Below are 27,212 nucleotides of genomic sequence, written 5' to 3'. Positions count from 1 at the left end.
AGTTTAAAGATAATACTAATAATAAAAAGATGCTGTGGCATAATAAGAAATATGTATTTGGCCTCTCCCCCCACCCATTTCTAGGTACATAACTCCTAAACCCCTTGGAATCTCTGGAGTAAAAAATGTCTTGCTCTATGCTAATGAGATGGTTGGTGACTGGGGCTCCCAAGTAGCCTCAGGATGGGGGTTGGTTGCCATAGGAACCACCACCTGCTTAGAAGGCTGGGACTTCCAGCCCTACCTCCTGACCTTTGGGGAAGCGAGAGGGGCTGGAAGTTGAGTTAATGGCAGGTTGCCAAAGACTTACTCAAGGGTGCCTGCCTGATGGAAGATCCATAAAAATACCTGGACAATGTATTCCAAGAGCATCCGGGTTGTTGAACACCTAGAGGTGGGAGAGGGTCTGGCAACTCGGGGCCCCACCCCAAAACTTACCTGTCTCTTCTACCTGACTATGCCTGAATCACATCCATTCTAATAAACCAGCAATCTAGCAAGTTCACAGCTTTTCCTGGGTTCTTTGAGCCTTCTGGGAAATTATCAAACCTGAAGAGGTGTTCATGGGAACCCCCGATTTATAGCCAGTTGGTCAGAAGTGCTGGAGGCCTGAGTTTGTGACTGGCATCTAAAGTGGGGTCAGTCTCTCTCTTTTTTTAATTGGAGGATAATTGCTTTATAATACTGTGTTGGTTTCTGCCATATATCAATATGAATCAGCCATACGTCCCCTCCTTCTTGAAACTCCTTCCCACCTCCCAGCCTATCTCACCCCTCTAGTTTGTCACAGAGCATCAGGTTTGCGCTCCCTGTGTCATATAGCAAATTCCCATTGGTTATCTATATTGCATTGGTAATGTATATGTTTCAAGGCTGCTGTTTCCATTCCTCCCACTCTCTCCTTGCTCCCCTCTGCCTATGTAAGTCTGTTCTCTATGTCTGCATCTCTACTGCTGCCTTGCAAATAGGTTCATCAGTACCATCCTTCCAGATTCCATATATATGGGTCAGTCTTATGAGGCTGAGGAGTTAGTATCCTAATGAATTAAATTGTGGGAAATGCACCCCCCCCCCATACATCTGGTGTGAGTGGTGAGTAGTAGAGAAAGAAACATGCTTCTCCCTTTAGATGTTCTTCATTTCTCCTCCATGAAGAAAAAAAATTCTTTCAAAGCATCTTGCCATTTGGACCGGAAGGAGAGCTAAGCCCACGGACAGCAAAGAGAATGCAATTCTACTGAACCCGACACACTGTTCTTAGCTCTGATGCTCATAGAATTCATGCGCTGGCTAAAAGGACAGTTTATGGTTGTCTGCTGAAATTTCCAGGGTGGTAATGCAGAAATGTGGCTAATATTTTTTAATTTTTTTCTCTTAGGGAAGTTAAAAACTTCTCCGAGGAATATCTTCAAATAGCTCTTGCTTTGCCCCCAGGTGATTTTAATTAAAATCATAGTAGAGAATTCCCTGGTGGTCCAGTGCTTAGGATGCTGAGCTTTCATTGCTAAGGGCCTGGGGTTCCATCTCTGGTCAGGAAACTAAGATCCCACAAGCCAAGAGGCGCAGTCAAAAAATAAAATAATAAAATAAATAAAAAATGATAATGGTTTAAAAAAAAGACTGATGGTTCCTGAAATATTAGTTCCTGAGAAGGAGGGTTTAGGCATGGCAATGTACTTTAAATGTGGGGGCTTGGTCTTGAAGCAGGGTCTTCTTAGAAAGCCCAGACTTTGCTTGGATTGTACCCTTATTTGGATTGTCTTGCTACGGGGTTGCTGATGGAGATGGGAGGGGGGAGATAGCCCTCTATGTGCATGCATGCTAAGTCACTTCAGTCATGCGACCCTATGGTCTGTAGCCTGCCAGGCTTCTCTGTCCATGGAATTCTCCAGGCAAGAATACTGGAGTGGGTTGCCATGCCCTCCTGTAGGGGATCTTCCCAACCCAGGGATCAAACCCCAAGTCTCTTACATCTTCTGCATTGGCAGGCAGGTTCTTTACCACTAGCACCACCTGGGAAGCTCCATGAAGTGAGGTCGCTCAGTTGTGTCCGACTCTTTGCGACCCCATGGAGTGGTTTCCATTTCCTTCTCCAGGGGATCTTCCCGACCCAGGGATCGAACCAGGGTCTCCTGCACTGCAGGCAGACTCTTTAACCTCTGAGCCACCAGTGAAGCCCATAGCCCCCTATAATAATAACCAAACATCACACAGCACCTAGGATGCTTTCTATGTACTTCCCAAGTATAAACTCATTTAAACCTCAATACGACCCTTTGAGGTAGGTCCTTTACAACTTCTCTAAGACTGTACAACCAGCAAGAGTCACAGGACCTTGACGCATCCTGCCTTCTGCCCTTAAGAGAGGCTTGGTTTCTGGCTCTGCAGCTGCCTAGCCGGGCAGGCTTAGGCGCTTAGTTCTCAGAGCCTCGTTCCCCAGGTGCAGAACAAGGGTGATTCTGGAGTTGTTGGGCCGCCTTGAAAGCACCCAACGTGGGTGCTGCCCAGGGGAAAGTTGGGCTCGTTGTGCTGACCTAGACCTGGGGCAAGTCCGGTCCCAGGATTCGGGTTGTGTTGCATCTTCAGACTGAGCTGAGGGTCTGTGCAGGGAGCAACTGCCAGTGCCCTTGACTGCACCACCCAACTGCACATGGAAGAATGGGCTAGGTCACTCTGGAAGCTTCTCTCCATAAAACCCTGACATTAAGGACTCTTCCTCATTTGCTGTCTCTCCTCCCCATCTTCCTTCCTCTCTGCCCCCAACCCCTTTCAAAAATATATTTATTTATTTGGCTGTGCTGAGTCTTAGTTGTAGTATGTGAGATCTAGTTCCCTGACCAGGGATTGAACCCAGGCCCCCTGCATTGGGAGTTCAGAGTCTTAGCTACTGAACCATAAGGGAAGTCCTTTCCCCAAGTCAGTTGATGCCTTTCTGTAAGAACCTAACAAGCAGGACAGACAGATTGAACACAGGGCAGGTGCTGGGCAGGATTAGGGGAGGATTAAGCCCTTTGTTGATTGCTCATGCTCTCTCTGCAGAGACAAGCCCTGCAGTATTGCTGAAACATCCTCTCTTGGAAGCCACGTTCTCTGGGGCCCCGTCTGGATGGCCTCTGGCTGGGTGGAGCTGCCACGGGCCCAGCCTTCTCGGGGAGCGAGCTGAGGGCTGCCAATCTCAGAGTGGGTGAACCAGGGCATTCACTTTGGGTTGGTCTCCATTCTGGGGCCAAGTCGACTCATCTCTGGGGCCAGTTGCTTCAGACCTCAGAGACAAGCTGCGTCCTGCCAAGAGGCGTCTGCCTCCCAAATGCAGGGCCCAGGGGTGTGGTCCTTCAAGCATCCCCACCTGGGTCCCCTTCCTCCTCCCATTTCTCCTGGTTTATGGAGGAAACATACAACCTCCTCTTCCGACCTCAGTCCTGTCCCTCCGCTTGCTCCAGGTCCCACCCTTTGTGACCTTCTCCAGGATTTCAAGTCTTTTAATTATTCTCTGCATCTCCCAGATCTTCTATCTCTTCCTTTGCATCTTGTGAGCCTGCAGAACTATTACCTTTTGCTTTTTTTCTTTTCCTTTTTTTTGGTTGCACTGCAGAGTTTAGAGAATCTTAGTTCCCTGACCCAGAATCAAACCTATGCCATTTGCAGTGGGAGCTCGGAGTCCTAACCACTGGATTAGAGAAACTAAGTTTTTTCCTTCCAAATGGAAGGTCAGTTCCCTCCAAATGAGAGATTATAGAATTGGCTTTTGCCTTTCACATATTAAATCATAACACTGTCTTCTAGAATTGTAAATACATCCTTGGCTAGTTCTGTTTATTCATATTATACTTATCATTACTGTCACTTGGAAAATGGAGGAAGAGGTTGGTTATGGCGTATTTGGACACCCCTTGGCTTCCTTATGAGTTGTGTTCCAAGTGTTTGGCACCTAGTAGGGGCTGGATCCAGTAGACTTCCCCAGTGGCTCAGCAGGTAAAACATCTGCCTGAAGTACAAAGACAGAGGAGACAAGGGTTGGATTCCTGGATCAGGAAGATCCCCTGGAGGAGGAAATGGCAACCCACTCCGGTATTTCTTGGCTGAAAAATCTTCTGGACAGAGGATCCTTATGAGCTACAGTTCAAAAGGTGGCAAAAAATTGGACACGACGGATCATGAACACGGGAGAAGGGAATGGCACCCCACTCCAGTCCTCTTGCCTGGCAAATCCCATGGATGGAGGAGCCTGATGGGCTGCAGTCCGTGGGGTCGCTAAGTCGGACACGACTGAGCAACTTCACTTTCACTTTTCACTTTCATGCACTGGAGAAGGAAATGGCCACCCACTCCAGTGTTCTTGCCTGGAGAATCCCAGGGACAGCAGAGCCTGGTGGGCTGCCGTCTATGGGGTCATAGAGTTGGACACGACTGAAGCGACTTAGCAGTAGCAGCAGCAAAGCATGAACACACTCTCGCTCACACACACACACACACACACACACAGACTGGATCAGGACTGGCAAATGAATGAAATCACTCTCAAACCAGAGTTCCAGGTGTCATGTTATTAGCCTCCAGCGGTTAATTTCAGCACACCCACAAGACCAAACATGGCTTTCACTCTCCAGATCACAGAACCATAGAATGCCAGCATGGCAGGTTTCCCCAAGGGCCCACTGATGCATTCTCTGAATGCATCAGGTGAGCTGCCTGAACCATCGCATTGCACTGAGTAGGTGGGCTGCAGGCTGGGCAGGGGCAGGGCGCAGGGGCCAGACATACCTGGGCTTGTGGATTTTATTCTCAGTGTGGTGAGAAGCCCTTGGGGAATTAAACCAGTCACCTGATCTGATTTCCTTTTTGTTTGTTTTGCTTTTTTAAAGATCACTGCAAACCTTTGGAAAACCAGATCCAGGATTGGAGAGAGAAAGCAAAGAGTGTAAACGCACAATTGTGACCCAGAAGGAGCCCCTCCCCACCGTTAATCCGCGGCCTTAACGGCAATGACTGAAGTCAGCTCGCCACCTTGTGATTTAACTTGGGAACTGCACCCTCCCATCCTCGTTCCCAGTGCTCCACGCAGGGGTGGAATCAGGATCTGAACCCCACTGACGGGTGCTACCAGACTTGTCTGGGGTCTAGAGGCCTACGTTCAAGTCCTGGTTTGACCACCCGGGTTGTACGACCCAGGAGGATTCATGTTTCTTACCCAAATCATGGAGACAGAAATGCTCTCATCTCAGGGCAAATGATGTCGCTGTCACTGGCTTTTGCAAACTCTCCTGAGTGCGGTTAAGCGGATTGCCCTTCAGAGGTTGCAGGAAGAGCATCTTCCTTCAGTGTTACCTTAAAAAAAAAGGACATAAAAGGCCTGGATGGCTTGGATGTTTAGCCCTGGAAGGGATTTGGGGGTCATTATATGCGTGTGTCTTAGTTGCTCAGTTGTGTCTGACTCCTTGCGACCCCAAGGACTGTATGTAGCCAGCCAGGCTCCTCTGTCCATGGAATCCTCCAGGCAAGCATACTGGAGTGGGTAACCATTTCCTTCTCCAGGGGATCTTCCTGACCTGGGGAACGAACCTGGGTCTTCTGCATTGCAACCAGATTCTTTACCACTGAATCAACAGGGAGTGACCTCCTTATTTCACAGAGAAAGAAGCTGAGGCTCTGGAGAAAAGAAAGCAGAAGCCGCGACTCTTCAAGACTCGTCCTGTTGGACTCGGCCTTGCGGCTTCTCGGTTTAGCAGTGCAGTGGAAGCTCTGGTTACAGGCAAGGACCCTCGTGGACAGAAGTTCCCAGGAGGGCATTGCCAAAGCGGGTGCAGTGAGGACAGAAGCTGCATCTTCAATGTGAGGATAAGGGGGTGCCCAGAGAACCTAAGAGTGGTACTGGGTGCTCCGGGAAGCACCCCAGTGTGTGGGATTTGGGGCATTTAATGAAGATCTTGCCCCAAATCCCATCACTTTACAGAAGAGGAAGCTGTGATGCAGGGAGAGGAGAGAGGGGAGGGATCTTGCACTTGACCTGGCCACCTTTTCAGGAGCTGCTCCATCTCAGCAAACTGTGTGGCTACAGGTGCCATCCTTTGTCTGATTCTGACCAGACATCTGTTGTCTTAGAGGGATGTTGGAACTATGCACTTCACAGCCTTATTATTCCATTTTTCCCCATTTTATCTTCCCAGCAGCCTGGCAAGTGGAATTCTCTGGCAGGGTCCAGATTTGAACCTGTCTGCTCAGCTCAAGGAACTGGGTTCACAGCCGCTAACACATACGGTGTCACCAGAAGCTTTGAGCTTTTGGGGAGCAGGGTGTTATATAAAGAGGTGGAGAAGATGTTTCTTAGTGGCCTACTGGTTAGGATTCTGGGCTTTCACTACTGTGGCCTGGGTTCAATCCCTGGTTGGGGAACTGAGATCTCGCAAGCTGCATGGCATGGGCAAAAAAAAAAAAAAAAAAAGAGGTTTTTAGGAAGTATTTTCTCCTAGGAGGACCGTCCTCAGAATTTACTTACATCTTTGTCTCCCAGAGCAAACCAACTACCCCCACTCATCGCTTTGTGAAAAATGAAATAGAAAACACCAAGCCACTGGCATAAAGCTCCTGCCTCAGTTCCTGACATACATTCAGGACCCAGATTGAGGCACCTTCTTCCACTGGTCCCCTCAGCCCTCAGCTGCTCCCCACCCCCACCTGCTCGAGAACCCAGATGAATGAAGCCTCCAGGGATGGGATGGAGGGAAGCGTGAAAGCCTCCGGGGGTTCTTCCCACCCTCTAGCAGTACACTCATGGGAAGAGGGGCAGGGACACCCCTCACTGGAAATGCCCCAGCTCACTGAGGTTGATTGCAACCCCGTCATCTCGTGAAGAACAAAATCTGCCCCAGAAGTTTGGCAGGGGGAGGGGCAGATGCCATCTGAGACTCCTCCGGGCTGCACCCCCAAAAGGAACACATCAGATCCCACACCTGAGCTGCTTGGTGGGTCGACCCTCCTGGAGTTTCTGGATGCCGTATACCTGGTGTCCACTGGCAGCCTTGGGTCATCCTTGCCAGAGTGTCCTCAATGCCGTGGACAGGAAAGTCCCAGTCTAGCTCTGCTGTTGTCTCTGAGTTTCTTTTGGAGCATTTCTTTTTTTTTTCTTTTGGAGCATTTCTAATGAAGACTGGGGATCAGAATCAGCCAGAGCCCTTTCACAGATTGCAGACAGGACCAAGGGGTGTACAAACATGGCAGTGAAAGATGATGAGTTCAGGCACTTCCTTTCCCACCCCACTCTTTGGAGCTGGGGATTGTCTTTTATCTCCCACAGTGCCTCGTGTCTGTATTAGACTGGTTGTACATCTCTGGGGTCCGGTTGAAGGTCTTTGTAGAGCCACTATCAAAACTGTACTTCGTGCCATTGCATAAACTAGAGATCACTTTAAAATGTGCCCTCTGGGGACTTCCCTGGCAGTCCAAAGGTTAAGATTGCACTTCCACTGCAGGAGGCATGGATTTGATCCCTGGTGGGGGAATCTAAGATCCCGAAAGCAGCACAGCCACACAAACAAAAGAAACTCACACAAAAAAAATCCGCTGAATAAAATAGGAATCCTTGAGTTCACACTGACACACATTTAAAAATGAATAACTAAATGAGGAAAAGAGAAGTGCTTCTTAACAGTGCAATGCAAACTAATTAAATGTAAAGAGAAATGATGAAATTAGAAAATTACTCTTTGGCAGTCATCATAAGAATAATTCAGACAAGAAACATCCATGGATGCTAAAATTAGTGAAAGAACAGGGATGGAAAATTAAGTCTCTCCCTTTGAAACACTTATTAAATATAGACAAGGAAAAGTAACATTACTGTGGAGAAACTTGACCAAAACACCTTAATCTAGAGATCAGTGCTCACATCAGCAGTCATAGGACAAGTTGAAATCATATGCTTACTGATAAGAGACAAGAAGAATACAACATCCCTTCTGTGAAATTCCAGGCAGGCATGTAACTGGAGTCTCATCCCAGGAAACACGTGTGTATATGCTCAGTTGTGTCCAACTCTTGTGACCCCAAGGAACCCCAAGGAACTGTAGCCTGCCAGGCTCCTGTCCTTTGAATTCTCCAGGCAAAAATACGGGAGGGAGTGGGCTGCCATTTCCTCCTCCAGGGATCTTCCTGACCCAGGGTTCAAACCCTCCGTCTCCTGCGTCTCCTGCATTGGCAGGCAGGTTCTTCACCACTAGCACCACGTGGGAAGCCTCATTCAGCAAATACTTGTCCTGTAATCTTCAAAGACCTCAAGGTCATGAGAGCAGAGAAAAGACTGAGGAAAGTCTCCGAATGGAAAAGACAGAAAAGACAAGACAACTAGGGGCAAAGTGTGATTGAGATTGGGTTCTTTTTTTAATTTTTTCTATTTTTTATTTTGAAGATTTCAAACATATAGAAAAGTTGAAAAACTGATAGACTGTATTAAGATTTTGCCATATAAACTTTACATGTATATGTATCAAATATATCAGCATCTGTCAAATATATATGTCTAAATACCATTGTCATATCTCAAGCAAATGATGACCATTCCATAGAGATTGGATCCTTTTAATATAAAGGAATTATTACTAGAATGATTGGCAAAACTCTTAACAAAAAGTATACTCAGCCTAAATCTATCAAAAGATGTATAAAATCTTTATAAAGAAAGTGTAAAACTTGACCAAAGGGCATAAACTTAGGCTTAAGTCAATGGGAAGATATCATGATCATGTCAGCTTGGTAACCAGTTTAATTGCCTTGACTGGACTTCATTTCCCTGTGGGTTCGTGGTTGGGACGAGCCTAGAGATTCTGGTTCAAAGCTTGGCAGACAGCAGTACACTTATGGTTTTTTATGTTCACACTGTTGGACCATGGTCACCAGGCGCTTCTGCAGGTCATACACCTGGTCAGTTACCTGCTAGTGTTCACTTCCCCCTCCCTCCCCCTGGCCTGCCTTCCTCAGTGTAGGGCCAGCTCCCACTACCTATGTTGGGTTCAATTATGGGTTCCTTTGCTTATAGGTGCCATTGGACTCTGACTTCCCAGAGGCCAGGAACATCCTGATTTTCCTCCAGGTGTTCAACAGCAGGGCCCCTGGTCTTGGGCAGAGACCCTCACACAGTGGGCTCTTAAGACTGTCAGCTGCATATAGGGTTATCGTTACCATCTTTCTAAATTCCATATATATGTGTTAGTATACTGTAATGGTCAGAAAGATGGTAACGATAACCCTATATGCAAAAAAAAGAAAAAGAGACTCAGATGTATAGAACAGACTTGTGGACTCTATGGGAGAACGCGGGGGTGGGATGTTTCAAGAGAACAGCATCGAAACATGTATATCTAGGGTGAAACAGATCACCAGCCCAGGTTGGATGCATGAGACAAGTGCTCAGGCCTGGTGCACTGGGAAGACCCAGAGGGATGGGGTGGAGAGGGAGGTGGGAGGGGGGACTGGGATGGGGAATACATGTAAATCCATGGCTAATTCAATGTATGACAAAAACCACTGCAATGCTTTAAAGTAATTAGCCTCCAACTAATAAAAAAAAAAAAGAAAATAACTGTGAAAAAAAAAAAAAAAAAAAAGACTGTCAACTGAATATTAACTGAGCACCCAACGTTGGCTGGCTTGTGATGACTATGTCAGGCACAGTGCCCCAAGCCCTCAGATCTCCAGTTCTAGACCAGTGGTCCTCAAAGTGTGGTCCCAGACCAACAGAATCAGCACCACCAAACTCCTGCCCACCCCTCCTTCCACCAAGACTGACTGAATCAGAATCAGAGCTGTGCTTAGTCGCTCGGTCTTGTCCAGTTCTTTGTGACCCCATAGACTGTAGCCCACCAGGCTCCTCTGCCCATGGATATTCTCCAGGCAAGTATACTGGAGTGGGTTGCCATGCCCTCCTCCAAGGGGTCTTTCCAACCCAGGGATCAAACCCAGGTCTCCTGCATTGCAGGTGGATTTTTTACTACCTGAGACACCAGGAAAGCCTGGAGTGGGTAGCCTATCCCTTCTCCAGGGGATATTCCCGACCCAGGAATTGAACTGGGATCTCCTGCATTGCAGGTGGATTCTTTACCAGCTGAACTACCAAGAAAGCCCAGAATCAGAGAAAAACTAGAGGGTTATGTCCAGCAATCTACCATTTAACAATCCCTTCAGGGACTCTGATGCACATTAACAATGGAGAATGACACTGAGAACACTTGAATTCTAGAGTTTTGGGAGATGGCTAATTATAAGGCAAATGGGTTAATTCCCAGCAAGAAGATGGAAGAGACTTCTCAGAGGTTCATTGTTCATTCCCACAGGGATCTGCATTTCCAGCTGCCCACCTGGGGAGCTGATCCCCAAAGATGGCATGCTTAAGGGTCAACTTAGATTTTCGCATTTTAAATCTCTGCTTTCACTGTTTATAATAGCCAGGACATGGAAGCAACCTAGAAGTCCATCAGCAGACAAATGGATAAGAAAGCTGTGGTACATATACACCATGGAATATTACCCAGCCATTAAAAAGAATACATTTGAAGCAGTTCTAAAGAGGTGGATGAAACTGGAGCCTATTACACAAAGTGAAGTAAGCCAGAAAGAAAAACACCAATACAGGATACTAATGCATATATATGGAATTTAGAAAGATGGTAACGATAACCCTATGTGCGAGACAGCAAAAGTGACACAGATGTATAGAACAGTCTTTTGGAATCTGTGGGAGAAGGCGAGGGTGGGATGATTTGAGAGAATAACATCGAAACATGTCTATTATCATATGTGAAACAGATCGCCAGTCCAGGTTGGATGCATGAGACAGGATGCTCAGGGCTGGTGCACTGGGATGACCCTGAGGGATGGGATGGGGAGGGAGGTGGGAGGGGGGCTCAGGATGGGGAACACATGTACACCCATGGTTGAGTCACGTTAATGTATGGCAAAACCACTACAATATTGTAAAGTAATTAGCATCCAATTAAAATAAATAAATTAAAATAAAATAAAATAAATTTTAAAAAAAATCTCTGCTTTACAGATTTTTTTATTTTTCCAAATGGGACTTTTTATGGTTTATTGGATAACCATTTCTTCTTTCACCTATAGGAAAATTATACTCTTTATCATATACCAAATCCATGTGTATATTTAGGTGTCCCCTATTTAAATTTTTAAATTTTTGAAGCTATTTAAATTTTTATCTGTGAACTAGAATCATAGTATTTGTTTCATAAAACAAAGTATTTTGTTTACAGAAAAAAAATCTTTTTTTGGAATAATGCTAAAAATGAATAGCCTTATTTCAAAAGTATTTGAAAATGTCAAATATGTCTTAATAAAACTAGAAGAAAAAAGTGTTTGACAACATTGAAATAACAGCCAGTAATCTCCCATCCCTTCAGCCACCGGATCTCAGGCCTGAGGCAGATGTCAGAGTTAGGGTTCCGAGTAGAGTTAAGGAGGGAGAGCCCAGTGGGGGTGTCAGCCTGGAGACCAGAAATGGGCATGTTTGCATCTTCTCCTTAAACTTCTGGATAGTCCTGACCTTGACTACCTTGGGAGGGTGGAGCCTCCTGGGTCTGAAAGGGCTCTTCCGTCCTCTACTAGTCCCTCCTGGGCTGGTGTGGCTCCAGGCACGGGCACCGACTAGGTGGCACTCACACTGCAGTATCTACCCCATGGTGTCTGGGAAGGTCGCCTATCTCCGTTTTGGAAAGCAGCATTGATATCTAAACCAAATAAGAGGCATGTCCGGAGCCTGAGAGGAACAGCGACCGTGGGGGAGGAAGGTCAGACCCAAGGGTCTTCAGCTCCCTCAAGACCGGCCAGATCACAGACGTGAACCTGCAACGTATCCTTGGAAGTAATTTTTGCAAGATACACAGCTGGCCGTGTGAATTAAGAAACGAAGTGTGGGAAGGATACTGACTACTGGCAGTAGCAGTGTGGCTGAGATTCGCCTGGTTATCCCAGTAACTCATGCTCTTGCCTCTGCTCCATCCTGAGAAAACCAATGAGGAGGAATTCCCCAGTTCCTCCATCTCTGACCTCAGTGCTGAGATGCATTAACCCCAGCTCTGTGCCAGGGACCGCGCTAGGTTCATCCCACAATAGCTTTTCTTTTATCAGCACAGTAACTTTCTTCAGGCTGTTGCTTCTATCATCCTTGTTCTGGGAAGACTAAAGCTCAAGAGAGTTACTTAGTAACTCAGTCAACATCGGCCAGCCCGGAAGTGGCAGGGGAGGGACCGGAAGCCCAGGGAGCCTAGCTCTAGCCTGTGGTCTAGCTTCTCTGCTGTTCTCTGTTGACAACTATCGCAAAGCTTCTCTCTCTTGAATGTTCGGCGTATTTGTTTCTCATGACTGTTGTAACACATTACCATAAACTCAGTAACCTAAAACAACACATTTTTATTGTCTTACAGTTCTGGAGGGCAGAAGTCTAAAATGGATTGGCAGAGCTGTATTTCTTCTGGAGGTTTTAAGTGAAAATCCATTCTTTTGCCCTTTCCAGCTGGTAGGGACTATCTTCCTTCCTTGATCCAGGAAGGCATTGATGGAAGACATCCATCATTCCAGCCTCTGCCGCCATCATTACATGTCTACCTCTGAGCTCCTGCCCCCTCTTGTAAGGATCTTTGTGATGATACTGGGTCCACCCAGACAATCCAGGATAATTCCCCACTTTGAGATACTTCATCATGTCTGCAAAGCCCCTTTTGCCGAGTAAGGTGTCATTTTCCCAGGTTCTGGTTGTATGCTTGTGGGTAGCTTTTGGAGACCATTATTGTGTCTAGCACACTTGGTTGTTTCCATTTTGTTCAGTTCAGTTCAGTTCAGTCGCTCAGTTGTGTCCGACTCCTTGTGAACCCATGAACCGCAGCATGACAGGCCTCTCTGTCCATCACCAACTCCCGGAGTCCACCCAAACCCATGTCCATCGAGTCAGTGATGCCATCCAATCATCTCATCTTCTGTCGTCCCCTTCTCCTGCCCTCAATCTTTCCCAGCATCAGGGTCTTTTCAAACGCGTCAGCTCGTTACATCAGGTGGCCAAAGTATTGGAGTTTCAGCTTCAGCATCAGTCCCTCCAATGAACACCCAGGACTGATCTCCTTTAGGATGGACTGGTTGGATCTCCTTGCAGTCCAAGGTACTCTCAAGAGTCTTCTCCAACACCACAGCTCAAAAGCATCAATTCTCAGCATTGAAACATGTATATTATCTAGGGTGAAACAGATCACCAGCCCAGGTTGGGTGCATGAGACAAGTGCTCAGGCCTGGTGCACTGGGAAGACCCAGAGGGATCGGGTGGAGAGGGAGGTGGGAGGGGGGACCGGGATGGGGAATACATGTAAATCCATGGCTAATTCATTTCAATGTATGACAAAAACCACTGCAATGATGTAAAGTAATTAGCCTCCAACTAATAAAAATAAATGAAAAAAAAAAAGCATCAATTCTTCAGCACTCAGCTTTCTTCACCGTCCAACTCTAACATCCATACATGACTACTAGAAAAACCATAGCCTTGACTAGGCGGAACTTTGTTGGCAAAGTAATGTCTCTGCTCTTTAATATGCTGTCTAGGTTGGTCATAACTTTCCTTCCAAGGAGTAAGCGTCTTTTAATTTCGTGGCTGCAATCACCATCTGCAGTGACTTTGGAGCCCAGGAAAATAAAGTCAGCCACTGTTTCCACTGTTTCCCCATCTATTTGCCATGAAGTGATGGGACCGGATGCCATGATCTTAGTTTTCTGAATGTTGAGCTTTTAGCCAACTTTTTCACTCTCCTCTTTCACTTTCATCAAGGGGCTCTTTAGCTCTTCTTCACTTTCTGCCATAAGGGTGGTGTCATCTGCATATCTGAGGTTATTGATATTTCTCCTGGCAATCTTGATTCCAACTTGTGCTTCATCCAGCCCAGCATTTCTCATGATGTACTCTGCATATAAGTTAAATAATCAGGGTGACAATATACAGCCTTGACGTACTCCATTTTGTAGAATAATAACAAAAAAGCATTTTTAACGCCTTCCAAGACCTTAACTCCACTGGAAAAACCTGTTGATCAAGCAAAGTTGGGTTTATTAGTCCTCCTGCAATAAAGGACACCACTTCAACAGAGTCTCGAGAATTAAGAAAATTAGGGAATGGTATTTATAGGGTTTTAGGGCCCTGGTTGGGGGAGTTTACAGCAGTTTTGCAAGGCAAGGGACTGGTTGGAATCGGGTTGTTTCTGACACAGCAGCTTTGGAATGGCGGGCCAAGTGGTGGAGTTTTGAAAGTAGAGCTAAGGCATAATCTTATCTTCCAGAAGCAGATATGTCTTGGAGCAGACAGCAAGTGACTTTTACCTGATCCAAGTATTGCTTAACACTGGGATGATTCGAGAGTTTGTTCTCACTAATTATAATAATAATAGTTCCCATTTATCAAAGCTGTCCTCCTACAACCAGACAACTTGAATACATTTTGGCAATGACAACTATACATGCAAATATTTCAGCCTAATCTCAGGAGAGCATAATAATCCCCTTCTTGGGTTTGGGAATCAAAAAATCCTGCATAAAAATTCTGGTTGCTGCACCTACTTCCCTGGAGATGATGGGCAGTTTCTTCATCTGTAAAATCAGGATGATGCTTCCTACTCCGACAGTGAGGGTGTGTATGCAGTAGCTCCAGCCCGTACACCCCGTGTGCCCACAGGAGCAGGGCCAAGCATCTTTGTTCACCCACAGTAGACCCGGGTCATGTCTGCTAGCCAGCATCATTGTTAAAAGTGTCCTTTTATTATTCTCAAAAGCATCCAGGAGATGATAAATTATATAGGGACCATTCAATACAGTGAAGCTATGGTTATTATTTCTACTCTGTAGCTGAAAGGGGGAGGTTCAGAGAGGGTAGGTGACAGCTCCAGGCCGTTCGGCTGAGTGGGCAGAATTCATCACTTTAGAGGTGACTGTTACTGAAGCTGAAGCTCCAATACTTCGGCCACCTGATGCGAACAGCTGACTCATTGGGAAAGGCCCTGATGCTGTGAAAGATGGAAGGCAGGAGGAGAAGGGGAGGACAGAGGATGAGATGGTTGGATGGCATCACCGATTCAATGGACATGAACCTGGGCAAATTCCAGGAGATGGTGAAAGACAGGGAGGCCTGGTGTGCTGCAGTCCATAAGGCTGCAGAGAGTCGGACATGACTTGGCGACTGAATAACAAGAGAGAGGCGCATGGCCAGTAGAGTGCTGCTCCTTCTGCCTGGAGTACTGCCCCACCCCAAGTCCAACCCAGTGCCACACTTTGTGATGGTGTATGTGTGCTTTTTAAATTAAATCCATCTCCCCTCGTAGATCAGGAGCCACATGGGAGTCAGATTGAGGTCAGTGTCATTTGTGATTCTACGGCAGTGCCCAGAATGTCAGGGAGCACAGTGGGTCCTCCCACTTATCCTTGGCATGCAAACGACCAGCCTGCTGCCTTGTCAGCGTTCCAGAAAGGGTGTGACTGTGAGCAAGCAGCTTTTCTCTTCCTGAGACCCACTGGGGCAGGAAGAGGGCGCTCCGCAGCAGAGATCATCCCTGTGCTGTTCACTGGGGGCCTCCCTATAGATCCCTGAGAACTGGTGGATAACAGAGCTTTCATTGTGTTTCCACCTAAAATAGCTCTGAATCATCCACTGTCCACAGTCCAGTAAGACCCAGGAAATGGGGGAAACCGGGTCCATGCACTGGGCTCTCCCAGGTGTGGTTTATATGCTGGACTGATCCCAAATGTCCCCAGTGAAAAGGACTTTTTTTCTGTAATTACCTTACTGTGGACAGTAAATAAATACATATATGTGTGTTAATCATTCATTTCTTCCCCTCTAGGGAAGACTAAGGTATAAAGCATTCCTTGACATCTCTTACTATTAGGAGGAGACCCTGTTTTATCAGAAGTGTTTCCCAGCTGGCTCAGTGGTAAAGAATCTGCCTGCCAATGCAAGAGACACAGAGACTTGGGCTCGATCCATGGGTTGGGAAGATCTGGAGGAAGAAATGGCAATCCACTCCTGTATTCTTGCCTGGGAAATCCCATGAACAGAGGAGCCTGGAGGGCTACAGCCCATGGGTTGTGAAGAGTCAGACACGACTGTTTTATCAGAGCCTAGAAATTACATCTGATTGGATGCAGTATCTTTGTGAGGGCCAAACCCAAAGTATGGTCATTACAGGGGAAGAAAAAAAAAAAGTCCTCTCCACAGGGGACATTTGAGGCCAGCCCAGGATGTATTTGTTTAGATTCAGGGAATATATGATCATGGCATTAAAATTTCAACCCCTGTAGAAGAGTTTTAACAAGACTTAAATCAGAGCTGACCCCGTGACTCAGCAGTTTCCATCCCTGCAACCACATCTTCAGAAGTCCATGTCAGGATGTGTCTTTTATCTTTCTTTGTTACGACAGGAAAAACTGGAATAACCTCAGGGTCCATTTAGGAGGGGAAGGGGTTCAGCAGGGTGCATCCATACAATGGAATGCCTCCCAGGTGCTTCAAATAATGAGGCAGAAGCCAAAGATGACAGCAGGGACTGAGGAGAGAACAAAGCCTGCCTTAAGTTATACGTGCTTGCGAATTGACACTCAGAGGAGAGCCTAGAAATGCAAATGAGTTCAGTCTGTTACCTCTTCAGAATTAAAAAAAAAGATTGTATTCAGATATTACTCAACTCATTTAAAACAAACTCACAGCATTGGCACTAACAAGGAAAGAGCAAGTTGTAACCGCAGACATTAACCTGGTGAAATTCCACCGCAGGTGAGTGGGTGCTGATGCTCACTGCTCAGATGTTTCCTTGGTCAGGTTAGACGGTGTGCTATCTAGGAGTACTAAATTAAAGTGATGGTTCCACCCAGACCCCTTCAAAAAAGGCTGAGAAGTCAACCCTAACCCCATTCTGCATCAGATAAAAAGTCTAACTCCTTCAGGGGTCCCCATTCTTCACTTTGCTGACTTTGAGGGCTGTATACCTCTTCGTGGTGGGAGAGGGGTGGCATCCTACATTCTGGAGGATGTTTAGCCCAATCCCTGACCCCTAAGCACTAGACATCTGTAGTTAACACCACCCCCAACACACACACACTAGTTGTGACAACTGAAAACGTGTCCAGATGTTTCCCAATGTTCCCTGGGGGCGAAATCACCCCACCCCCACCCCTGGCTGAGAGCCACCCGCCTAAGAGTGATCTGTTTTCAGGTTTCCTTGAGATGGTCCTGAAGGGTATCTCCTGAGCTGGGGGAATTCCTAATATCAAGCCCTTTCATTTTCAAAATCGCCCTGTCTGATAAATCATATGGTCACGCTGGCTCTGACCCTTCCCCCCCAAAAAACACCTGTTTGTGGCCTCACCATCCTGATGTTTAGCCCCCCCAGTCCCTTTGGATGATAGAGGAATTAATACTTCCTCATAACCAACAATTACTGTGAGCCTCAATCACATTTATCTTCCATTAGATGGCCACCTCGCTCTTATTTCATGGTCCACTTGTAGTTTTCAACTTTTCCTTAAGGCCAAAGGAAAACTGGGAAGCTGTGAGCAATGGGCAAAGTGCCCTTAAGGTACTTGAATGAAGTTCTTCTGAGGATTTCAGCCAGTTCAAGCTTTTCCCACCTTAACTTGTATGCTAAATTACATCAGTTTTGCCCGACTCTTTGCAATCCTGTGGACTGTAGCCCACCAGGCTCCTCTTTCCATGGGATTCTCCAGGCAAGAATACTGGAGTGGGTTGCCTTGCCCTTCTCCAGGGGATCTTCTCGATGCAGGGATCAAAACTGTCTCTTATGTCTCCTGCACTAAAAGGTAAAAAGTGGTAAAGGTGGGTTCTTTACCACTTGTGCCACCTGGGAAGCCCCAACCTTAACATACTTTTGTTGTTGAGATCTCAGCACTGCTTGAGGATGGGTGTTCCTCTTGTGATTCTGTGAATAAATACTCAGTGATTGGATGCATCAGGGACAGAGGTAACCCCTATGGATACAGCAGTGGATAAAGGACAGGTGCCCCATGTCCTTGGGCTCTTATCCTAGAGTCAGGGTAGTGAGGTGTTGATTGACCAACAAGTAATAAATAAGAAAATGCCAGATACGTGAAGCACTACAAATTGTCATAATTAAAATACCTCTTGGGAAGTCCCTCCAATTGTCCCACCTGACTAATTCTCTTCTCTAGTCCTTGGTGTCAATTTAAAAAAAAAAAAATAGTCACAACCTAAAAGTGGTGAGTTATGTTTTCTTTGGTGGGAATTTCTAGGACTTCAAGCCCAGGAGACAGCATCTCAAGTAACCCTGAGCGAACTGCTCCAAGGAGGTGGAGGGAGGAGTCAGGTTATATATAGAAGTTTGTAATCCAGGGCAGGTAGTCCAAACATCAAAAGTATTTTTGTGAATACTTTTTTTGTGTGTGAATACTTTTAAAGGAAATCAGATATCTCAAGTTACAGAATTTAATGCTAAGACATAACTCAGCTTGTAGGTTGTGACTGCGTTTTTAAGTCAGCGTTGGCATCTTCTGACGTTCTCTGTGTTTGACATTAGTTTATTAAGTCTTTTCAGGGGGACAAACCCCCAGATGACAGGGTTTTTAGTCTGTTTTGTTCCCTGCTCTATCCCTATTGCCCAGAAAAGTGCCAGGAGCGTGGCACATGCTCCGTATATATTTGCGAAATGAAAGATGGGGAAGAGATGACTCGGGGCAGTGCTGGGAATCACAGGGTGAAAGGACTTTGTGGACCCCAGGTGACAGGACAGGAAGAGCGGGTGGCGGGGTGGGCACAGTTTGAGAAGATGACATATCTGGCTCAACCCTGATCTGAGAGGGGATCTGTCAGCTTTGGCTCCTCAGGTGCTGATGCTACAGAACCGTACATGCTGAACACACCGCAAAACAAGTCCCTTTGTAAAGTCAAGGCTCCTACTTTGGACACTCATTAAGGATTTTGAAGATATTACCTCTCACTCCTTCCTTCCCCAAACCCCAAGAGGTTGAGAATGTCATTTCCATTTTAGTTAGTTATTTATTATATTTATTTGGCTATAGCATGCGGGATCTTTAGTTGCAGCATGTGAACTCTTAGTTAGGACACGTGGGATCTAGTTCCCTGACCAAGGATTGAACCTGGGACCCCTGCATTGGGAGCGTGGAGCCTTAGCTCCTAGACTACCAAGGAAGTCCCTCATTTCCATTTCAGATGTGTGAAAACTGAGGTTCGGAGAGGTTAGGGAACTCGCTAGTGGGCCGTGAAGATGAGACCCCCAGGCTGACTTTCCCGCACCATTGAGTGGACCCAGGCATCAAGTGGGCCGCGGCTGACCCAGTCTCTCTCAACCTCTTGCTGACGCTGACTCTGACGCTGACCATACCCCGGGCAGCAGAGTGGAGCCTGGGAAGGAGGAGGTGAGGCCCTCGAATTGGCAGACACAGCCAGCTGGGTGGTCCTCATTTCCAGTGAAAGGGTCAGGACCACCCAGAAGCTCCACAGACTTGTGGGCACCCCAGGCTGGGCACAGCTGCCTGTATGAGATGCTGGCACTCAGGTTGGTTGCCTCTTGTTCCCTAATCCTGCTGGGAGCCCTACCCCAGACCTCTGGGAGGTGGGGATAGAGAGGGATGAGAGATTGTACCCATTATCTGTTGTTTTAATTTCATTTACCATAAACATAAATGCTTTCTTTTATAATACTGATTATTCCTACTTTTGACCAAAAAGTCAAATAATACAGTACTGGGAAGGCTTCCCTGGCGGTTCAGTGGTAAAGAAGCCGCCTGCCAATGTTTGATCCGTGGGTCGGGAAGATCCCTAGAGGAGGGCAGGGCAACACACTCCAGTATTCTTGCAGGGAAAAATCCCATAGACAGAGGAGCCTGGTGGGCTACAGTCCATGGAGCATCTTTAACTTAGTCCTTCTCTTTTCTGTAAACTGGAAGTGGGGTTTACAGGCTTAATTAGATTCAGGTTAAACTTTTTGTCAAGCATTCTTTCTAGGCAGGGTTGACAGAGAGAGATAGAAACATATAATCTGCCCTACGCTTGAATTTTGGGTGAACAACGAATAATTTTTATTTTTATTTTGCTACACTGTGCAACACGTAGGATCTTAGTTCTCCGACCAGGGATCAAACCTGTGCCCTCGCATTGGAAGTGAAAGTTTTAGCTGATCAGTTATGTCCAACTCTTTGCAACCCCACAGACTATAGCTTTCCAGGGTCCTCCGACCATGGAATTCTCCAGGTGAGAATACTGGAGTGGGTGGCTATTCCCTTCTCCAGGGGATCTTCCCGACCCAGGGATTGAACTTGTGTCTCCTGCATTGGCAGACAGATTCTTTACCACTGAGCCACCCAGGAAGCCCATTTATAGAACTATTAATACTTATACTTAAAGAAAAAGTGTTTGTTATTTATCCTCAGTTCAAAATTAACTAGGAATCCCCTACTTTTTCCAGCAACCCTATTAAACCTTGTTAAGTCATGTGCCATTGTACACTTTGTAGGGCCTCTCTGGCTACCAGTTACTGATGGTAGATGTGGTCACCAGGTAACCATGATGACTTTCAGATCTCTTAACTACTTGGAATTGACCATGTCAGGCACTGGCACCTTGATGCTCCCATTTGATAGATGAAGTGACCGAGGCCATGAAGCTAATCTGGAGAATCTTTTTGCCCCAGGGAGCCAACCTCCAGGAGTGTCTCTGGCTGTTTTCAATATTCCTCTCTGCACCCTGCACAAACCTGGAGCTCCCCTAATGCCCAAGTTTTTGTTGACCTTCCCAGGGGCCACCTGGAGGGTTAGCAAAAAGATCACAGGCTCTAAAGATAGACAGATCTGCTTACTATTCTGAAATGGACGTCACCCAGTGGGGTGGCCTCTCTGCACCTCATCTGCCCACTTTATAGATGAGGAAGCCAATACCCGACTCACTGAGTTGTTTTGAAGATGAAAACAATGCATTCGATGAATATTTTTAGGCTCCTTGATTATATCAGTGGATGTGTAAAAGACATTTGATAAAATCCCATATACTTTCAAGTTTAAATAAATCAACATCCTCTTTCTATAAGAGCAATTGAATTTGATAAAGAGTATCCACCACAAGTCTAAAGAAAACATTCTTGTTTTATGATGAAAATACTTCACCAAAGTTAGGAAGAAGACAAAAATCTTCCTATTACTACTTGTATTCAACAGTACAACCAAGGTTCTGCCCAGGGACCCGAGACCATCTTCCTGTGCTCTTGTACATTGATTTATTTGGATCACAGGCATCTCTCTCTTTTTTTTTAATTGAAATAGAGTTGATTTAGGGCTTTCCTGGTGGCTCAGTGGTAAAGAATCCACCTGCAATACAGGAGATGGAGGTTTGGCCCCTGAGTTGGGAAGATCCCCTAGAGAAGGAAATGGCAACACACCCCTGTATTCTTGTCTGGGAAATTCCAAGGACAGAGGAGCCTGGTGGGCTGCAGTCCATGGGGTCATAAGAGAAAGACATGACTTAGTGACTAAATCGCCACCACCACCATAATTGATTTGTAATGTTTTGTTAATTTTTGCTGTACAGTAATGTGATTCGGTTATACATTTATATACATTTTAAAATATTCTTTTCCAAGCCAAGCCATCCTCTGCTGAGAAAAAAAAAAAGAAACAAGAAGGAAGAGACTGTAAGGATTACAAGGAAAGAAACAAAAATGTCATTTTTCAATGATAACATGGCTGACTCTGTAAAAAAATCCAGGAAATTCAACAAACCACTACAACAAATAAAAGAGTTGAGTGAGATTACTAGAAAAATGATTAATATTTTAAAAATCAATACAGTTCATAGATAAAAGGAAAGAAGAACTAGACATATAGTTAAAATAATGATATACAACAGCAACAAAAACTGATTAGGAATAAATCTAATAAAACATACATAAAACTTTTGGGGAAATTTATATGCTTTGCTACAAAACTTAGCAGTTTTACATAAAGGTCAGTTTTCCTCAAAATAATCTCTAAATTCAAGGAAAGCCAATAAAAATATGCTAATGAATTAGCCCCAAAACTTGGCAAGGGTGATTTTAAAAGCACATGTTTTCTATGAATTTTAGGACTTCGGAATTTTGTTACTTTGGAAGTGGCCAGGAAGAATCAAGGCAATTTCTCAAAATAAAACAAGAAAGAATACATCTTAAAAGATTTTAAGCTTTCTCAGAAGCAATGTAATAAGTACAACAGGTGTATCAGATGAATATGCTAGAATAGAACTCAGAGGAGACCAACTTTCTGTGTGAGGTGTTAGTTATTCAGTCGTGTCTGACTCTTTGCAGCCTGCGAGACTCCTCTGTTCATGGGATTTCCCAGACAAACATATTGGAGGGGATTGCCATTCCCTTCTCCAGGGGATCTTCCCAACACAGGGATTGAACACTGGGCTCCCTCACTGAGGGCAGATTCTTTACCGTCTGAACCAGTAGGAAAACCCCCTTCTGTGGGGATGTGTATGTGATAACTTGGTAGAGAGGAAATGAATTAGTTGGCAAGCGGTTCTGTGTAATTGGCTATTAAAAGAAGATAAATTAGATTCCTGTTATTAGATCATTCACAAAATAAATTTCAGATAGATTAGATAACTCAATATAAAAATGCAGCACTGAAAACTTTTAGAAGAAAGCAGAAAATACCATGATATCATGGTGAGGGAGGTTTCTTCACCAAGATAAAAATAACAAAACTTTAAAATATTGGAATTTCCCTGAGTGTCCAGTGGTTTAGATTCTGTGCTTCCAATGCAGGGTATGTGGGTTCAGTTTTTGGTCAGAGAATTAAGATTCTATATGCTGCAGGGTGTGATAAAAAAAAAAAAAAGAATAAAATGAAATAAAATTAAGAAAAAAGGAAATGTTGATGCAGTCAATTGCATTAAAGAGGATTTCAAATGGCAATAAATAAGATAGTTGATGTGAAAAGACCATAATATGTGCAGGGCTTCAGAATACAGGATATAAACCCTAGAAATCAAAAAGAAAAAAGTCAAAAGAGCAGTAAAAAGTAGAAAAATAGACAAAAGATGTGAACAGGCAATTCACATAAAACTGAAGAGTGGGCCATTGTTTTACAAATGAACAAAAATGTTTCAGAATTTAAAAACAATATATGAAAATTAGGAGGTGAATGGCTAGGGGAATAGAGAGATTAACCTTTATATTCTGCCCTTCTGTCCTATTCCTATTTGTTTTCTGAGACATGCATATGTTTCATTTTAATTATTAGGACTTTACTTCAAAGATAAATATCAGACACCTTGACCAGGGATTAACACATAATAAGTGCTCAATAAATATTTGGATTTAAAAAAAAAAGCTACTTATTTTAGTATGCATAAGTGTAAATATATTAGCACTGGCATTTCAGACCAGAGGGAATATAAATCTGTGGTCTCCCACTGGATATGGAGTTCCATATGCAACCCCACATCTTCTGCCCTAAACCCCAGTTGGACTCAGTGAGCGTCAAGGTCCTTATTCTGAACTGGGTTCCTGAATGGGCTTCTTGGCTTACAGGTTCCCCCACTGGACCCTGTGCACTGGAGCCCCACGCACAGACCCCAGCACAGGGTGAACATTTAGGAAGTGTTTATTAAGGACTCGTTAGCAGTAGTCATGTATGGATGTGAGAGCTGGACCACAAGGAAGGCTGAGTGCCGAAGAACTGATGCCTTTGAATTGTGGTGCTGGAAAGACTCTTGAGAGTCCCTTGGACAGCAAGATCAAACCAGTTAGTTGAAAAGGAAATCAACCCTGACTATTCATTGGAAGGACTGATGCTGAAGCGCCAGTACTTTGGCCACCTGACGTGAAGAGCCAACTCACTGGAAAAGACCCTGATGCTGGGAAAGATTGAAGGCAGGAGGAGAAAGGGGTGACAGAGGATGAGATGGTTGGATGGTATCACTGGCTCAATGGACATGAGTTTGAGCAAATTTGGGGAGATAGTGAAGGACAAGGAAGCCAGGTGTGCTCCAGTCCATGGGGTTGCAAAGAGCTAGACACAATTTAGCGACTGAACAACACCTTACTGAGCACCTACTGTTGGCTCATCTCATGATGACTGATTTATTAAGAGTCCGTGAGGCTCACTCACAGCTGAACCAAGGCTAAAAGGGAACCTGGTCTCACTCCAGACAGAGGTCTGTGACCTTGACCTCACATCAGCACCTGCTGGGGGATCCCTGGGACCCGCCTCCAGTTTCCATTCAGGAGTTCTGGGGTGGGGTCCGGGAATTTGCATTTCTAATGTGTTCTCAGGTCCTGCAGGTGCTGCCTGTGGGGGAACCAGGCTTTGAGAACCACGGTTCTAGAGTTTAGGAAGTTGGCGATTGGGGTAAATGCAGCAGGATGGGGGAGGGGCCATTCCAGAGACCCAGCTGCTCTCAGCTCTGTCCTGGGCTGCAGTGGCCACTGTCATCCCCACAGGGACCTGCAGTTTCAGCTGCTGCCTGGGGAGCCTGCCCTGCTGAGGACAGAGTGTGGGCCGGGGGGCATGGAGGACCTCTTCCTGTGGGCTCTCCAGAGTCCCTCTGCCTAGACCCTGGCCTCTGTTAAAGGGAATAAACTGAACTCCCAGCAAGGGTAACACTGAAGGAAACACACCCCAGAGCTGGGCATGGAAGATGCAACCATCCTCAGCTACTGTTGCAGTTTTGCATTTTCCTGCAGCCGAGCTTCCTGTATCAACACAGTTGGAGCTCCCAGATAAACCCTTGTGAGGAAAAATACAGGTTGCAGAAAGATACCGAGTTTCATACCTGGATTTGATCCATAGATGCCTATATGGGAAATTCAAGAATAAAAGCGGGCAAAGAAGGAAATAGTCCAACTTCTGTTTTCCTGGGGTGGTAACTACTTTATTGTTTTCCTTCCTACACTGGGAGGGGAGCACACAGGGGTTTTGCTTACATTTCCTAGTCTCTAAAATACATCATTTGAAATTTTTACCTGGAGAAGGAAATGGCAGCCCACTCCAGTATTCTTGCCTGGAAAAGTCCATGGACAGAGGAGCCTGGCGGGCTGCAGTCCATGGGGTTACATGACTGAGCATGTGTGCATGAGGGTGGAGGGAGATGGGTTGGTAGCAATAAAGTGGTAAAACTGAAAAAAAAAAAAGAAATTTTTAGGTGGTAAGTTTCATCAGTGTTTTTTCTTTATGTCTTGGTGTTAAAGTCACATCCATTACTAAACTTTTTCCTGCTCCTTTAACACTTTGTGCGTTTAATTCTTTGCTATGAGTGTACTCATTTTTGAAACAAGGAATTAAAATTTCCCCCCCAAATGCCTCTCCTTAATGTCACTATTGAATAACAGGTTCTTTTTCCACGATGTGAAATGACACCTTTTACTGTTTACCAAATTCCCATATGGTGGCTCAGTGGTAAAGAATCTGCCTGCCAAGCAGGAGACTCAGGTTCAATCTTTGGGTCGGGCAGATCCCCTGGAGAAGGAAATGACTACCCTCTCCAGTATTCTTGCCTGGAGAATTCCATGGGCAGAGGAGCCTGGTAGGTTACAGTCCATGGGACTGGAAAGAGTCTGACATGACTAAACAACAATAGCAACAAAGCCCCATATATATGCGAATAAGGTATTAAGGGCTTTATTCAATTCCATTAGCTTTTCTGATTGCCCTTGTACCAATGCTAGATCATTTAATACAAAATTAAATTTGTATTTTTGTCAGCAGAGCATATGTTCATGGTCAATGATGTTGGCACAACACAGGAAGAGGGTAATTTCCCATCACCTCTAAGCTCACCTCCACCTGGGTTAGGGTTCCCGGCAGGATTAGGGACCAGAGCCCAGAGCGGGTGTCTGCACTTCAAAGGCAGCCCTTCCCAGCCCTGATCAGCAGGTGGGAGTGGGGTTCCAGTCATTCACCAAGATTCTCAGGGGTCCTTATATATGAATGGAAACGGTGCCCCTCTGGGGCTAGCAGTATGATGATCTGTGACTATTACACTTTTGCTTCCCTGGTGGCTTAGATGGTAAAGAATCCGCCTGCAATGCAGGAGACCTGGGTTCAATCCCTGGGTTAAGAAGATTGCCCTGTAATTTACTGATGACGAAAATGAAGTCCTGAGTCCTAAGCCTAAGCCTGTCTTGTCCAAAGTCAGGAAGCCAATTGATAGGTGAACATTTTCAGGGTAGAGCTGCATAGCAGGACATGGGCTGTTTCTTTTGCCTGGAATGTCTCTCCTCATCAGGCTTTCACACTTTGTGATTCTGTGTGTTGGACTGAGACCACAAGCCCGTGGAGGCAGACACAAGGTCTGTTGGGTTCACTGCTCTATGCCCAACGCCTGCAATCCTGGGAGATGCATAGTAGGTGGTCAGTGGTTATTTGTGGATCGGCAAGGTAATGCTTAGCCTACTGCCTGGAGCCTAGGAAAGGCTTAAGACATGCTAATAACTACGTGCTGGAGGGCATTTGCCTGCTAACAGGCACTATCTCCAAGTGGCCAGAGGAGAGTCTTCTCGGGCTGCTCGGAATTCCAGCATTTCAGTAACTGACAAGCCTGTCCCACTACCCATCTGTGCGGTGCATCAGTGCTGTTTCTTCGAGTAACACAGCCTGTGAGTGAGTAGAGCCTGCGTCATTTTGCCTGCTTTTATCTAAACTTTGATAACAAACCACCTTTCACAGTCAGTTGAACCTGGGAAGTGCAGAGAAATCACGATCATCCACTGGGCTCTCTCAGACCACGTTCCTGTGCGGAGGCCGTTTGGTCCTGTCTCCCGTTGGGCCATCCAGGCCTTCCCTTCATCACCACACTACGAGGAGGGGGGTGCCTCATAGATTCACTGCCCTCTGATATGGTAAGAGTTCTAGATTCTTCTACATATTTTCTCAGTTACTAAATAACAAACCCTTCAAGTTCAGGTCATCCAGCAGGACTCCTCTACCCCAGGAGAGAAATATTGGTTGTTTTTATTGATTAATTTGAAATCCATTTTTTATGCAGGTGTTTTTAAAAATGAAAGATGTCGATAGCTAATAATGCAGAAGCATGGCCAACTATATTGCTGGGTGGTAAGTTTGTTTAAAATAGCAAAGAATAAAATCTTTATAAAAGCTGCTCACAGAGATATATACTTCGATATATAGAAAAAGGGCTTCCCTGGGTCTCA

This window comes from Odocoileus virginianus, chromosome 9, assembly GCF_023699985.2.
Source record: "Odocoileus virginianus isolate 20LAN1187 ecotype Illinois chromosome 9, Ovbor_1.2, whole genome shotgun sequence".
NCBI lineage: Eukaryota > Metazoa > Chordata > Mammalia > Artiodactyla > Cervidae > Odocoileus > Odocoileus virginianus.
Note: the sequence above shows the minus strand (reverse complement) of the source record.